This window comes from Manis javanica, chromosome 14 (genome assembly GCF_040802235.1).
Source record: "Manis javanica isolate MJ-LG chromosome 14, MJ_LKY, whole genome shotgun sequence".
NCBI lineage: Eukaryota > Metazoa > Chordata > Mammalia > Pholidota > Manidae > Manis > Manis javanica.
The window spans coordinates 58,175,024-58,187,496 of NC_133169.1; the positions used below are offsets into that span (position 1 = coordinate 58,175,024).

General features: G+C 39.5%; 1 pseudogene; it reads left to right on the top strand.

Moving 5' to 3' along the window:
• Positions 1 to 5,314: 5,314 nt before the first annotated feature.
• Positions 5,315 to 6,497, top strand: LOC108383860 (olfactory receptor 14A16-like; annotated as a pseudogene).
• Positions 6,498 to 12,473: the final 5,976 nt, after the last annotated feature.

Consider the following 12,473-nt stretch of genomic DNA (forward strand, 5'->3'; position numbering starts at 1 on the left):
TGTTCAAATGAAAACCCCAGAAAAATCAGCTCTTTGGGCTTTCAGAACCTTCCCTACTGCATAGACAGTAGAGCAAGTGTCTGGAAGTAAAAGATCTGGTGGGGTAGGCTCTTTACTAAGGGGTAATAAAGCCCCTGGAGGTGAGATGGAGACAGTGTGGCAGCAAGCAGCGTGGACAGCACGGAGGCCTTCATGCAGCCAGCAGAGTGGGGAGTGGCTGGAGGTCACTGGTACTGTGACACCCTGACCCATGAAGCAGTGACCTTGGAAGCCTAGTAAGAGGCACCAGGCTTCAAGGAGCAAGCTCTGTCCAGGTATCTTCTCTCTCGCACTGAGTAAGGCTTTCCTTTGCACAGTGAAACACTGTTGTCTTTTTTAATTTACATGGTCCCCAGTATAGTGATAAAAATATTTTGTGACATCAACCAGACTGGTCCCCAGGCTCCTGCCGCACAGCCCCCCTCACAGCTTTGCTCCTATCCTTGACCACTGGCTGGCTTTGGTTCCCCAGGCTGTGGGTCAGAGGCATGTTTTGTGGACTAGAAGCACTTCTGTCTCCTGCCACTCTTCTCTCTTCTCCTGAAGGTCCCTGAGCACAGATGTGAAGTCCAGTCCATAGAGGAAGGAAGAACAGAACTCGTGTCCAGGCAGGACCTTCGGGGGAGGGAGTGGAAGAGCAAGGCAGCACTTCTCAGCGATGAGAAGGGAAAGGCTGTCATCACCCAGACTGAGCAGTTCCACATTGAGGTCAGTACCCTCAAGAAGCTCCATGAGTTCCAGAAGGAAACCATGAGAATTTGGGGGCAGAGCACAGGAAGGAATTCCAGTGTGCATTAGCTGAAGAACTGGTGAGTTTTGGGGTGTGTACGGTGAGACTGCACACTAGTGTGGGTGACTCGCCTGCTGAGTAAAGGAAGCAGGTCAGGGGGAAAATACAGGTCAATTTATAGAATCATTTTAAGAACAAGCCAGACATGATTCTCTTGAGAAAAGCAAGTCTCTCTAGTGCGGAAAACAAGATACATGGAAAATAGAAGCTATTCATTAGTGTTTGGAGTTGTTCTATTTCATAAAGAGTGGGTTTACAGGTATTTGCACATTTTTACTTTTCTGAAAGCAGAGGTCCCTAAGTGGTGTAATTGTTGTAGAAATACCCAGTTTATTTTTATTTTAGTGACTTTTCACACAATCACCAGAATGGTAGGTGTCAAAAGTGTACGATGTCCACCTTTGTAGTGACAGTAAGTCACTGTTGGTTTAGTTGGAAGCATTTCTTTCTTGTTTTACGGTATTGCGATTCCCTCCCCATTCAACACCAGATGCACTGGTGCATTCTTCCCTGCATATACATATAACAGTAACAAAATTATGCCCAGTAATAATAGTGTAACTCCATTTGGGTAACCAGACTGATGATTACAGTGTGTGAGAGTGTGTGAGAGGGGGTCTTCCCACATATACTAACACCAGCAGGGTGTCCCAGAATTCAATTCTCACACTATCTGCCCGGAGACAGCACGAGATTCCCAGGTTAAGGGCTCTATTCTACAAGACTGTTATGCACAGAATATAATCGGGCCATATTTATTTTTATCGGATTTAATGATCTTTGTCTTTTAATTGAGTCATTTAGGCCATTTATATTTAATGCACAGATGATATGTGTGCATTTAAATCTACTACATTTCTGTTTATTTTATGTTTGGTCCATCTGTTTTTTGCTTTCTTTTTCCTATTATTTTGGCCTCATTTCTGACAAGTTTTTTAAATTAAATTTTATTGCCTGCTGTATCCTCCAAAACATTTGGAGGATAAACATTTAACAACTATAGTCTGATTTCAAGTAATATTGTGGTAGTTCAGATAAACTTAAAAAATATGCACTAATTTACTTCCAATAACTCCTCCCCTGGACTTTGTGCTGTACTAAACATACATTTTACTTTGATTTAACTTAGAAAACCCATGCTACTACTAAGTTTTCTGTGTTGGGAGCTTTTTGCTTACTAATTTCCATCTCTGTGCTCATTATTAGTCTGTTCAGATTTTCAGTACCTTCCTGATTCATGATTCAGTCTTGATGGGTTGTGTTTCTAGAAATGCATCCATTTCTTGAGGTAGAAGTTGGCAATTAATTGTTCCTAATAACCTTTTATGATCCTATGCATTTCTATATTATCAGTACTAATGTATTTTTCATTTCAAATTTTATTTTAGTCTTAGTTCAGCTGAAGTTTTGTCAATTTTGTTTAGCTCTTAAGAAAAAACAGCTCTACTTCTGTTGATTATTTCTGCTATTTCTCTGGCCTCTGTTTTATTTCTTTACACTCTAATCATCCATTATTTCCTTCCTTCTGCTAACATTGGGCTTAATATGTTCTTTTTTCCCCCAGTTCCTTCAGGTGCAAAGTTAGGTTGTGCTTCTTTCTAGTAAGTTGTAGCAAACAGATACTTAGATGTGTTCATAAACTTTGCACTGTTGGGCTATTCTATGTTTATGCACTTTAACTCAGTGAAATAACACTGCTGTGAATAGGACTGTGTACGGGTTCTGAGAAATATGTTTAAAGTTGTTTTGAACACATCAGTGTGAGCATGAGAGATCAGCAAACACTTACACTCACTGAATAAACAGTGGCTGTTACAACTTTCTTTCGCTTGGTCCAAATACCACTAGATTCAACCCTAATGATAGGATCTTTAACTCAGTGAAAGAGCTCCTTGATAGGCAGCTCCAATGTCAAGAAGAAAGAGCCTTTAGGAAATTCTCTTAAACACAGTAGTGTAAGTATGAGGATCGTATCTGTTACTCTCACTGAGAGGACCCTGTGCTTTATGCATCCTTCAGGTGAGTCATTGCAGGGAGGTCCAGTTATTAGTATCTACTGCAATAAACTTTCCTCTTGGAACTGCTGCATATCACAAGACTTGATATGTTGTAGTCCCAGTTTAATTTTTTCAAGGTAATTTATTCTCCTTTTGACTTTTTTCTTTGACCCATTGGTTGTCTGGAATTAGTTTCCATGTATTTGTAGATCTTCTCAGTTTCCTCTTTGTTGATTTCTAGTTTCATACCATTGTGGTGAGAAAAGATAGTTGGCATACTTTCAGGTTTCTTGAATTTGCTAAGAATTTTTCTGCTTTGTGCTTACCAGATGATGTATCCTGCAGAACGTTCTGTGTGCATCTGAGAAGAATGTGTTTTCTGCTGCCATTGGATGGAGTGTTCTCTCTATGCCCGTTCAGTATATTTGTTCTGAAGTTTGGTCCAATTCCAATGTTTCCTTGATTTTCTCTCTGGATGATCCATCCACTGATGATAGTGGGATATTAGAGTTCCCAAATATCCTTGTATTGCTGCCTATTTCTCCCTTAAGATCAGCTCATATTTGCTTAATATATTTCAGTGCCTGGGTTTGGGGGTGTACATATGTGCAGTTAGGACGTCCTTGCTGTGTGTGACCCCTTCATCAGTATAATAACCTTTTCTGTCTCTTGTGACCACTTCTGGCTTGAAGTGTATTTCATCTGAAAACTGTATGGCTACACCTGCTTTCTTTATGGCTTCTTGCTTAGAATGTCACCTTCCATCCCTTCACCTTGGTCATGTGTGTGTCTTCAGGGCTGAAGTGAGTCTCCTGTAGGCAGTGTCCAGTCGGGTCTTCTTTATTATACATGTAGGTACTCTGTACCTTTTGCCTGGTGAGTCCAGCACACGTTCACCGTGGTTGTTGGTGTGTAAGGACCTCTGACATTTTACCTTCTGCCTTATCTCCACTGTGTCTCTTCCTTCTGCTCTTGTAAGTTGATGGTTCTCAATGTTGTTCAATCTACTCTTTATAAGAGTAGATTGTCTTGTCTCTAGATTTCTGCTTTGTGCTTACCATGAGGGTTACATAAAACGTCTCATAGGTAGAACAGTCCTTTTTCTGCTGATAGGAATGATCTTCATTTACCTGTAAAAGTTCTACCCCCCTTTTATATTTTGATGTTACAAATGATCTATTCTGTGGTGTGAAATAATTACCAAAATGTAGAAGCCATAGTTACTTTTAATGCTCTTTGGTGTATAATTGTTTAAAATAGCATTCTAAAATAGCTGCAGTTCTCCAATTCTGACTCTTAATTATCACTTAAGAGTTTTGTAGGTTACTTTCTTTTTTCCCTGCCTGCCTTTAAAATTATTTTTCATTGACTTTCGACAGTTTCTTCGTGTCCTGGAGGAAAGAAAGTCTTTTTTCATTGAAATAATAAGGTGTATTAGCTTTGTGGTCTTGTATATCTACTTCCTTTTGTGGTTTGGAAAATACTGAGCTCTTACTTCTTTAAATAAACTTTCCCCTTCTCCCTCTCTCCTCCTTTTGGACATTCGTTATTTTCATGTTGACTTTATAATTAAGTCTGATAACTCTTGTAGGGTTTCTTCACCTTCTAAAAATCTGTTCTCTCTTCTACCTGTATCATTTCTAAGTCCCTGACTTCCAAATTATTTATTCTCTCTTCTATCCAATCTGCTCTATGTCCAGTGCTTTCTAATATCCTTCAGCTAATCTATTGAGTCCTTGAGCTCCAGAATTCCCATATACTTTTTTAGAATTTCAGTATCTTTGGCAAAGTACTTCTGTTCATCCATTTTTATTTGAGTTCATTGAACTGCCTTTCTCAGTTTTCTTGCTCAGACACAATGGAGATAAAGCAGAAGGTGAAAGATAACATGTCAGAGGTCCTTACATATCAACAGCCATTCTGTGGCTATTTTGAATTCTTTACCTGTTAGCTTGCAATATTCCATATCTTTTGAGTTCTGTTGCTGGAGAATTGTCATTTTCTTTTTGTGATACTCTATCGCCATGAGTTTAGTAACGTTTCATGGAATGTTCCTCTGCTGCCACACTGGAAGTAGCAAATCGCTTTCTTTCTTATGTAAGCATTTCTTGTATTTTTATTTACTTTCAAGACCACGAGCAGTGTTTGGCTAATGGTCTCTGGAAGCTGTCAGCAGTATTTTGTTGTTGTTATTTTCAGCTGCACATGTGACACATGTTAACCACTTACCAGACCAATTTGTCCCAGAGGCTCTTGGGACTCCGATCTGCTAGACCCCTAGAGCAAGAAAGATGATAAACCTTCTCCCTGTTCTGGAATAGCCGGAAGGAGGCATTTGACTGCACTTTCTGCTTCTTCTATTTTTTCCTTAATAGCAATCATATTTCACTGGCCTCTCTGTAAATATCATACTAGGGGGGAAGCTATGTGATGTATTTCTGTGGTTGTATTCTGATGATCTACTCCTTGATCAGAATTAGACATGTGAAGGGTTAAGGGAAGATGATTATGACAGTATCCAGATGGACTTCTTATCAGTGTTGCCTTTCATTCTACAGGTAAGAATCAGCATGGCTGAGACATCGGCCACCAGGAACAACATAACAGAATTCTTGCTCATGGGATTCCGTGATGACCAGGGGCTCCAGAGCCTGTGGTGCCACACTCTTCTTCCTCATTTACCTGGCATCCCTGATGGGGAACCTCCCCATTATCAGCCTCACCACCATGGACCAGCATCTCTGATCCCCCATGTACTTCTTCCTGAAGAATCTGTCCTTGATTGACATCTGCTATATCTCTGTCACTGAACCCAAATCCCTCCTGAATTCTCCAACTGGCAGCCACTCCATTTCCTTTGTGGGATGTGCCTCACAGGTTTTCCTCGTTATGTATTTTGCTGGCACAGAGTTTGCCCTCCTCCTGGTAACGTCCTATGACTGCCATACTGCCATCTGCTGCCCTCTGCACCACGAGGCTGTCACGAGCAGAGGGGCCTGTGTGCAGATGGTGACAGCATCATGGGTCAGTGGGTGCGGCTATGGATCCCTTCACGCTGCTCACGATGCAGGAACCTTCTCTGTCTGCTTCTGTGGGCCTAACATTGTGCATCAGTTCTTCTGTGGTGTTCCCTCACTGCTCACACTTGCTTGTTCTGGAGAGAACTTGCTATTTATTCCAAGTGTTATGCTTCATTTTTAAAGGATCTGTAGTTAAAATGAGGTTGAATAAATCTCATAAGTTGAATTTAAGGAGTGTTTGGTCATGCTTATTATATATTTTTTAGGTTTAGAGTAGAGCCATCAAGGCCCTAGAATATGCCATTATAATTGGTAGTTGTGGTTTTGGTTTTATGTTCTATCGTAATGATTGTGTCTTATGTTCACATTTTTTCTATTGTTTTAAGAATCTCATCTGCAAAGGGCAGTGTGAAAGCTTTTTCAAACTGCCTGCCCCACCTCACTGTGGTGACATTGTTCCTCTTTTCTGGGATTATTACATATTTAGTTAAAAACTTTAAATCTTCATCTTCCATTAAAGTGCTGATATCTGTGCTTTACACTGTGTTCTCCCCAACCATGAATCCTGTCATCTATAGCCTGAGAAACCAGCACATGCAGATGGCATTGGCCGGAGTGACAGCTGGGGAAGTGTCCAGAATTTTGTTTTGATTTATATATGTAAAAATACATTGAAATGAGTGATTTTTTTGATAATTATTTCAAAAGGGATAACTTCTCTTCCCCTTTGATTAATCTATAAAATTCAGTCATGTTTTGCCTAACAGAGTACCAGCTCCACATTTTACTATCTGACTTATGGTTGTTTTCTGATGATCTATTGTAGTCAGTACAGTGTAGTGACTCCTGTACTGAAAATTTTCAATTAAGTGGTTTTCCTCCCAGTTTTGATTTCATATCACAATATTCTACTAGGATGAAAATTCTGAATGGTTTACACTCACCATCAGTGTTTACAAATGCACCATGATCTCACATTTTCAAGGTGGTCTCACAACATAGCACATTTTGCTATTTATTCCAAGTGTTATGCTTCATTTTTAAAGTATTTGTAGTTAAAATGAGGTTGAATAAATCTCATAACTTGAATTTAGGGAGTGTTTGGTCATGCTTATATATTTTTTAGGTTTAGAGTAGAGGCATCAAGGTCAAAATGATGTGGTCACTAGTTATTAAGAATTCAGAATATATAATGATGAGGATAACAGCATTCATATAAAAAAGTCTTGGGTTAGAACAGAACCTAAGTTGTATGCTTGTTATCACTAAACACAAAACAACAGTACTGAAATGATTCTTCAACATGTCTTAAATTTACATTTACTTCTTTTGTTCTTTCCTCCTCCTTCAGTCCTTGTTTGTTTACTGTCATTTATTGTCTTCCTTTTATTTTGTATTTTTCTTAATTTCTTTGTATTTTTGTTCCGTTTTGGTCTTTGGTTCTTCCCTTCCAGAATAAATTCATGTGAATTCAGCTGTAAATTCCTCCAAGGCTACTTGACATTCTATCTCCCTTCCCACTCAGATTACCCCAGTGCCTATTTAATAAACACATTACTTCCACCTTTCTGTGATAACATTGTGTAGAAATGAGCACTGCTGAGTCTGTGGGTACACGTGTGGCTCAGGAAATCGGAACTTCCTCCTGTGGGTGGAATTGGCTTGAAAGTATTGTTATTTCATATTTACTTTGGATTTAATTGACTCTTTTGATCATTACTTATGTATTTTATAATTTAATTTATAAATCTAGGCTCCTCTGGTGTTGATTTGACATATTTTCGCTTTATGGTCAGTTTATCCTTCTTTTAGACTCATTTACTCTCTTTCAACCACATTAAATATTTAAGTAGTAGTTTTCTCTGTCTTCTCAAACCATGTCTAGGGAATGAACACTGATCACAAATTCCAGTGCTACCAACCTGAGTAACACCCCTCGCACCTGTCATTCAGGCTGCTACTGTCCTAGACCTCGTGTAACGGCTCACTCCCTCTTCTTCCTTCAGTTCCTCCTAGACTTGCAGCTAAATGTAGAATGAACACTAATGGATCCCAAGGCCGCACCACAGATAGCCAACCCAGAGTTCTCTAATGCGTTCACAATCACTGTTTCCCTTACATCTCATATCTGAATCCTCACATCCCAATGAAGTCTGGCATCCTCAGTCATCTTGATTCAGGGCACCTTGTCTTTTATGTGTTCATTACCTGATTAATAAATCTCTTTGTTATTTATTATTTCATTTCCTCAGCATGTTCTCAGATCTTTCTTTCAAACACTACCATAGTAAATCTGGTACTTATTTTGCATAAATAGCATTTTATTATAATGTGAACAAAAGAATCTCAATACCAGTACACAAATATCAGGATGAGATATAATTGACTTATAACATTGTACTAGTTTGAGGTATACCAAGTTTATGCACATATATATGATTACCACAATAAATTTAGTTACCATATAATATGCTCACATAATATACAGTATTTTTTCTCTGCCTGACTTATTTAGCATAATGTCCTCAAAGTCCATCCATGTTGTTGTAAATGGCAGATTTCCTTCTTTTTATGTCTGATATAAAATAGGTTACCAGAGAACAAAATGAACAAATGCAATTCAACAATATAGTTAGTGTAGGAAAAAAATGGAGAAATTCCTTGAAAGGCAAACATTAGCCTTACTCAAGAAGGAACAGAAAATCTCAACACACCTATAGTAATAGTTTGCATGAATTATCAAAAATATTCCATCAATGAAAATTCCTGTACCAGATGACTTTACTGATGAATTCTACCAAAATTTAAAAAGGAATTAACTGTAAATAGCCTAAGTAGTGGACATATCACTTGAAAGCTAGTATGAAGGTCAAATGACAAAAGTTATAAAATAAATTTTAAATTAGTTAAGGGAATCACTAAATATAGGGTACTAATGAAGACATACATAAAACATGGAAGAGGAGGAATTAAAAAATAGTGCCATTAGAATGCATTCAAACTTAAGCAATTATCAATTTAGCAGATTCCTGCTATATATGTAAGATGTCATATATAAACTGCCTGAACCAAAACCAAAATACCTAATAGATACATAAAAAATAAAGACAAGAAGCCCAACCACATGATAGAAAGTCATCCCTGTTGACACACATTTCTCAGCAACATTCTCATCACTTTCTTTCTCACATATTTCTAAATTCATCATTGTAATGTTTTGAATACTGCTATTCATTCATAATATGAAGAAGGGAAACTCATCACTGTCCAACCTCTGTTCTTGAAATACTTAGACAACAAATAGATGTTTTAGAAACTCTTAACATCCAGACTCAATCTTATTTGCAGGTGGGCCAAATTTTGAGACTGGAATTGTAAAATATAAGGTAGGATATACTGTACTAGCTGTCACTTCACTTCTAGAACATGAGAGCTTAAAAGCAGCCAGTTATTCCCAAGTGGAACAACTTACTGTGCTTATGAGTAGACGTAAAATGGTTAGAATATCACAGTTAATAGATATGTTTCTGAGGTAGCCCATGTCTGTATGTTGTTTCAAGAAAAGGATTTTCTTGCTTCTACCAAGACAAAATCCAGGTAACTTGTGTTGGAGCAAGTATTTGTGATCAAATGTTCACTGAAAGAGAATTTGGAAGTGTTCTAGGGATCAGGCAATGTAGATTTTATAAGATGCATTAATTTTCATTTGTTAAGATTAACTAAAGACCTTCATACTATAAAACTCATTATCTTGTACCAAACTATTCTTGAAGAGTGGTTACCACAACATATAGTATTTAACAATCCCATAGCATTATTGTGGCTAAAAGTCATCACTGAATTGCTCACCAATGACTGTCATTGGTAAATCCAACTGGCTGTTATCCTCAAACTGGAGAGCAACTTGTTATTTGCTAAAATAAACCCTGCCTTAAAGATTGTCTCTGACATCATCCAGTGTCCATGTTGGACTTCCATTTTGTTCTCAAGGAAAAAGAGAACTATTGATGTTTTAATTCAAGAATGAGTGATGGTTCCTCTTTATTCCTTAGCCTAGCTGAAGTTTTTTTCAGTTTCGTTTTTTCTTTTGAGAAAAATCATCCCTTGGTTTCTGGTCTCCATTTCATTTATTTCTGCTCTGATTTTGTTGTTTCCCTCTAAGTAGGCTGACTTTGGGCTTAGTTTGTTTTTTCTCTAGTTCCTTGAGGTATCAAGTCAGGTGGTTTATTTGAAATCTTGCTCTCTTCCTATAACTTGCCTATAAATTTATGTCTTAAGAATTGCTTTTGTTGCATCCCACAAGTTCTTGACCATTGGTATTCATTTCAAGATTTAAAAAATCCTTTTGATTTCTTCTTCAACTCATTGGTTGTTTGGAGAATGCTTTTAAATTTCCATGTATGTGCAAACTTTCCAATTTTCCTCAAGTTATTCATTTGTAGTTTCATATCATTGTGGTCAGAACAGATGTTTAGTTTTATTTCAATATTCTTAAATTTGCTAAGACTCATTTTTGTTACCCATGTATGATAGTTTTATGCTGGGGCGTGTTCTGTGTGTGCTTAGGAAGAATGTATATTAACGGGCTGTTGGATGGCATGTTCTATATGATGTCTCTTAGGTCTGTTTGGGCTAAACTATAATTTGAGTATAATGATTCCTTACTGATTTTCTGTCCAAAGGATCAATCCAATGTTGAAAGTGGGAAAAAACCATTTCCTGATTCAAGGACTGAAGTTTTAACTATGCTGGTGTAATTCTGGTATTTATTCTTTCTTCTTTGACCTGTTAATTTCATACTTTAAAAGAAGCCCATAAAATAGGATGAATCCTGCATAGTATGGTTGATGAAATAGAAGTATATTTAGATAATGTCATGAAGACCAAGACCTTCTTTCCTGAGAGTATCATAGAACTCGGTAGTTGTGTCCAGGGATAGCTCCTTTGGATGTGAGTGGCTCTTGGAGAGGAAATGTGTTATTTTAGGAAAAGAATGTTATACTTATATCAGTTCTCTTCAGTTTTTTCAAAAATATCTAGGACATAGTCCAAGAAAACATACAATTGCATAATTTGGCTAATAACAACATATCTGATTAGATGGTCTGTTCAGATTGGGGATGATATTTGGCCAATTGGTTTAATCTGGGATCTGTGGCTCTTGGCAATAGATTCGATTCTGTCTTACCAGCAGGTCTACTGATGATGTTTGTAAAGTCAGATTTTAGAGGCCAATTTGATGCCTGATATTATGTACTGTGTGTGTGCCACTGTCAGGGAAGCCAGCTTTCCCATCTCTGATCCTGACAGAACAATTCCATCCACCCCTAAGTCCCACAGACAGGAGCCAAGCTGATATTGACTCCGGGGGCTTCTGCCTAAACCGAGAGCCCAAATCCACCAGCTCAGCCCGAGTATAGGGGCGGACCATGGAGTGCTCCACGACCTGGGGAGGGGGCTGAGCCTCTCCTTGGGGAACTCTTGGCTGCTGGGTCTTTACTTTCTTTACAAACACAGAGTGTGCTTTCAACACAGGAGGTGCCAGTGCCTCCGGCACGACCGCTTCATCCTTCCCCAGCTCCTCCATTTCCGGGGCTGATGGCACCTTTCTCTCCACTCCACTAGTGCCTCCTCTGCTACAACCTTTACCTTTTCTACTGTGCCTCGCAGCAGCACTAGCTCCGTGTCTTCAGCAGCTCTCTTACCTTCACCTCAATGCTTCGCAGCTGACGTTCTCACGCCACCTCCGCCTGTGCTTCCCTCAGGAGTCTGTCTTTTTCCTTCATGGCCTTTTTCTCCTTCAGAGCACCTGGCAGCACTGCTGTCTTGTTCTGTAAGGAATCTTTTACCTCTTCAACGGCACCTTGCTGCCAGCATTCTCATGCTGCCTCTGCCTCCTCTTGTATCAATGCCATTTCCTTCTTCAGTGAATCCACAGAAGTTTGCAGCTCTTGTTCTCGTGCTGCCATTTCTTGGGTCTTTTTCAGGAGCGTGTCCTTCTCTCCTGTAGACCTTTTTAATACTGTGAGAAGGAGCCAACCCACAGTCCCGCTGCATCACAGGCACTCGTTCTCTCAAAAGACCTACTTACTATACCAAGGGCCACCCCTACTGCCTCAGGTATCACCGCCACTTGCCTCCAGTCCTGGGGTGGGAACCAGTCCTCTAGGAGGCAAGCCACCTCAGACCACATACCCAGTGGGGAACAGTCCACTGTCTCCCCAACCACAGGGGCAGCCTGCTGAAGCATCCCTCCCTTAAGGGCACCCTGTCTTTTTCCTTGGTCAACAATGAACCCTGCCGACTGTCACCAACTGTCTTGTCAGTGGGTTTCAGCCCCCAGCAAGTTTGCTATAGATTCAGTGTGACCAAAGAAAAATGACAGTAAAACATTCTTGGGGTGAAAGGGTTATACCCAACTTTATTTCCTCAGTGGCAGGTCAACCACTAAAATCCCATTCACTCAGAGCGAGTCTGCATGTAGAAAGCCAGTCTCTGCCTTTGGGTCCCTCTGCCCACACAGCTCTCCTCTAGGCCTCTCTGTCCACAAAGCCGTCCTCTGGGCATCTCTGCTTGCATAGTTGTCACGTACAGCCATCCTCTGTGCCTCTGTCCTCGATGCTGCCG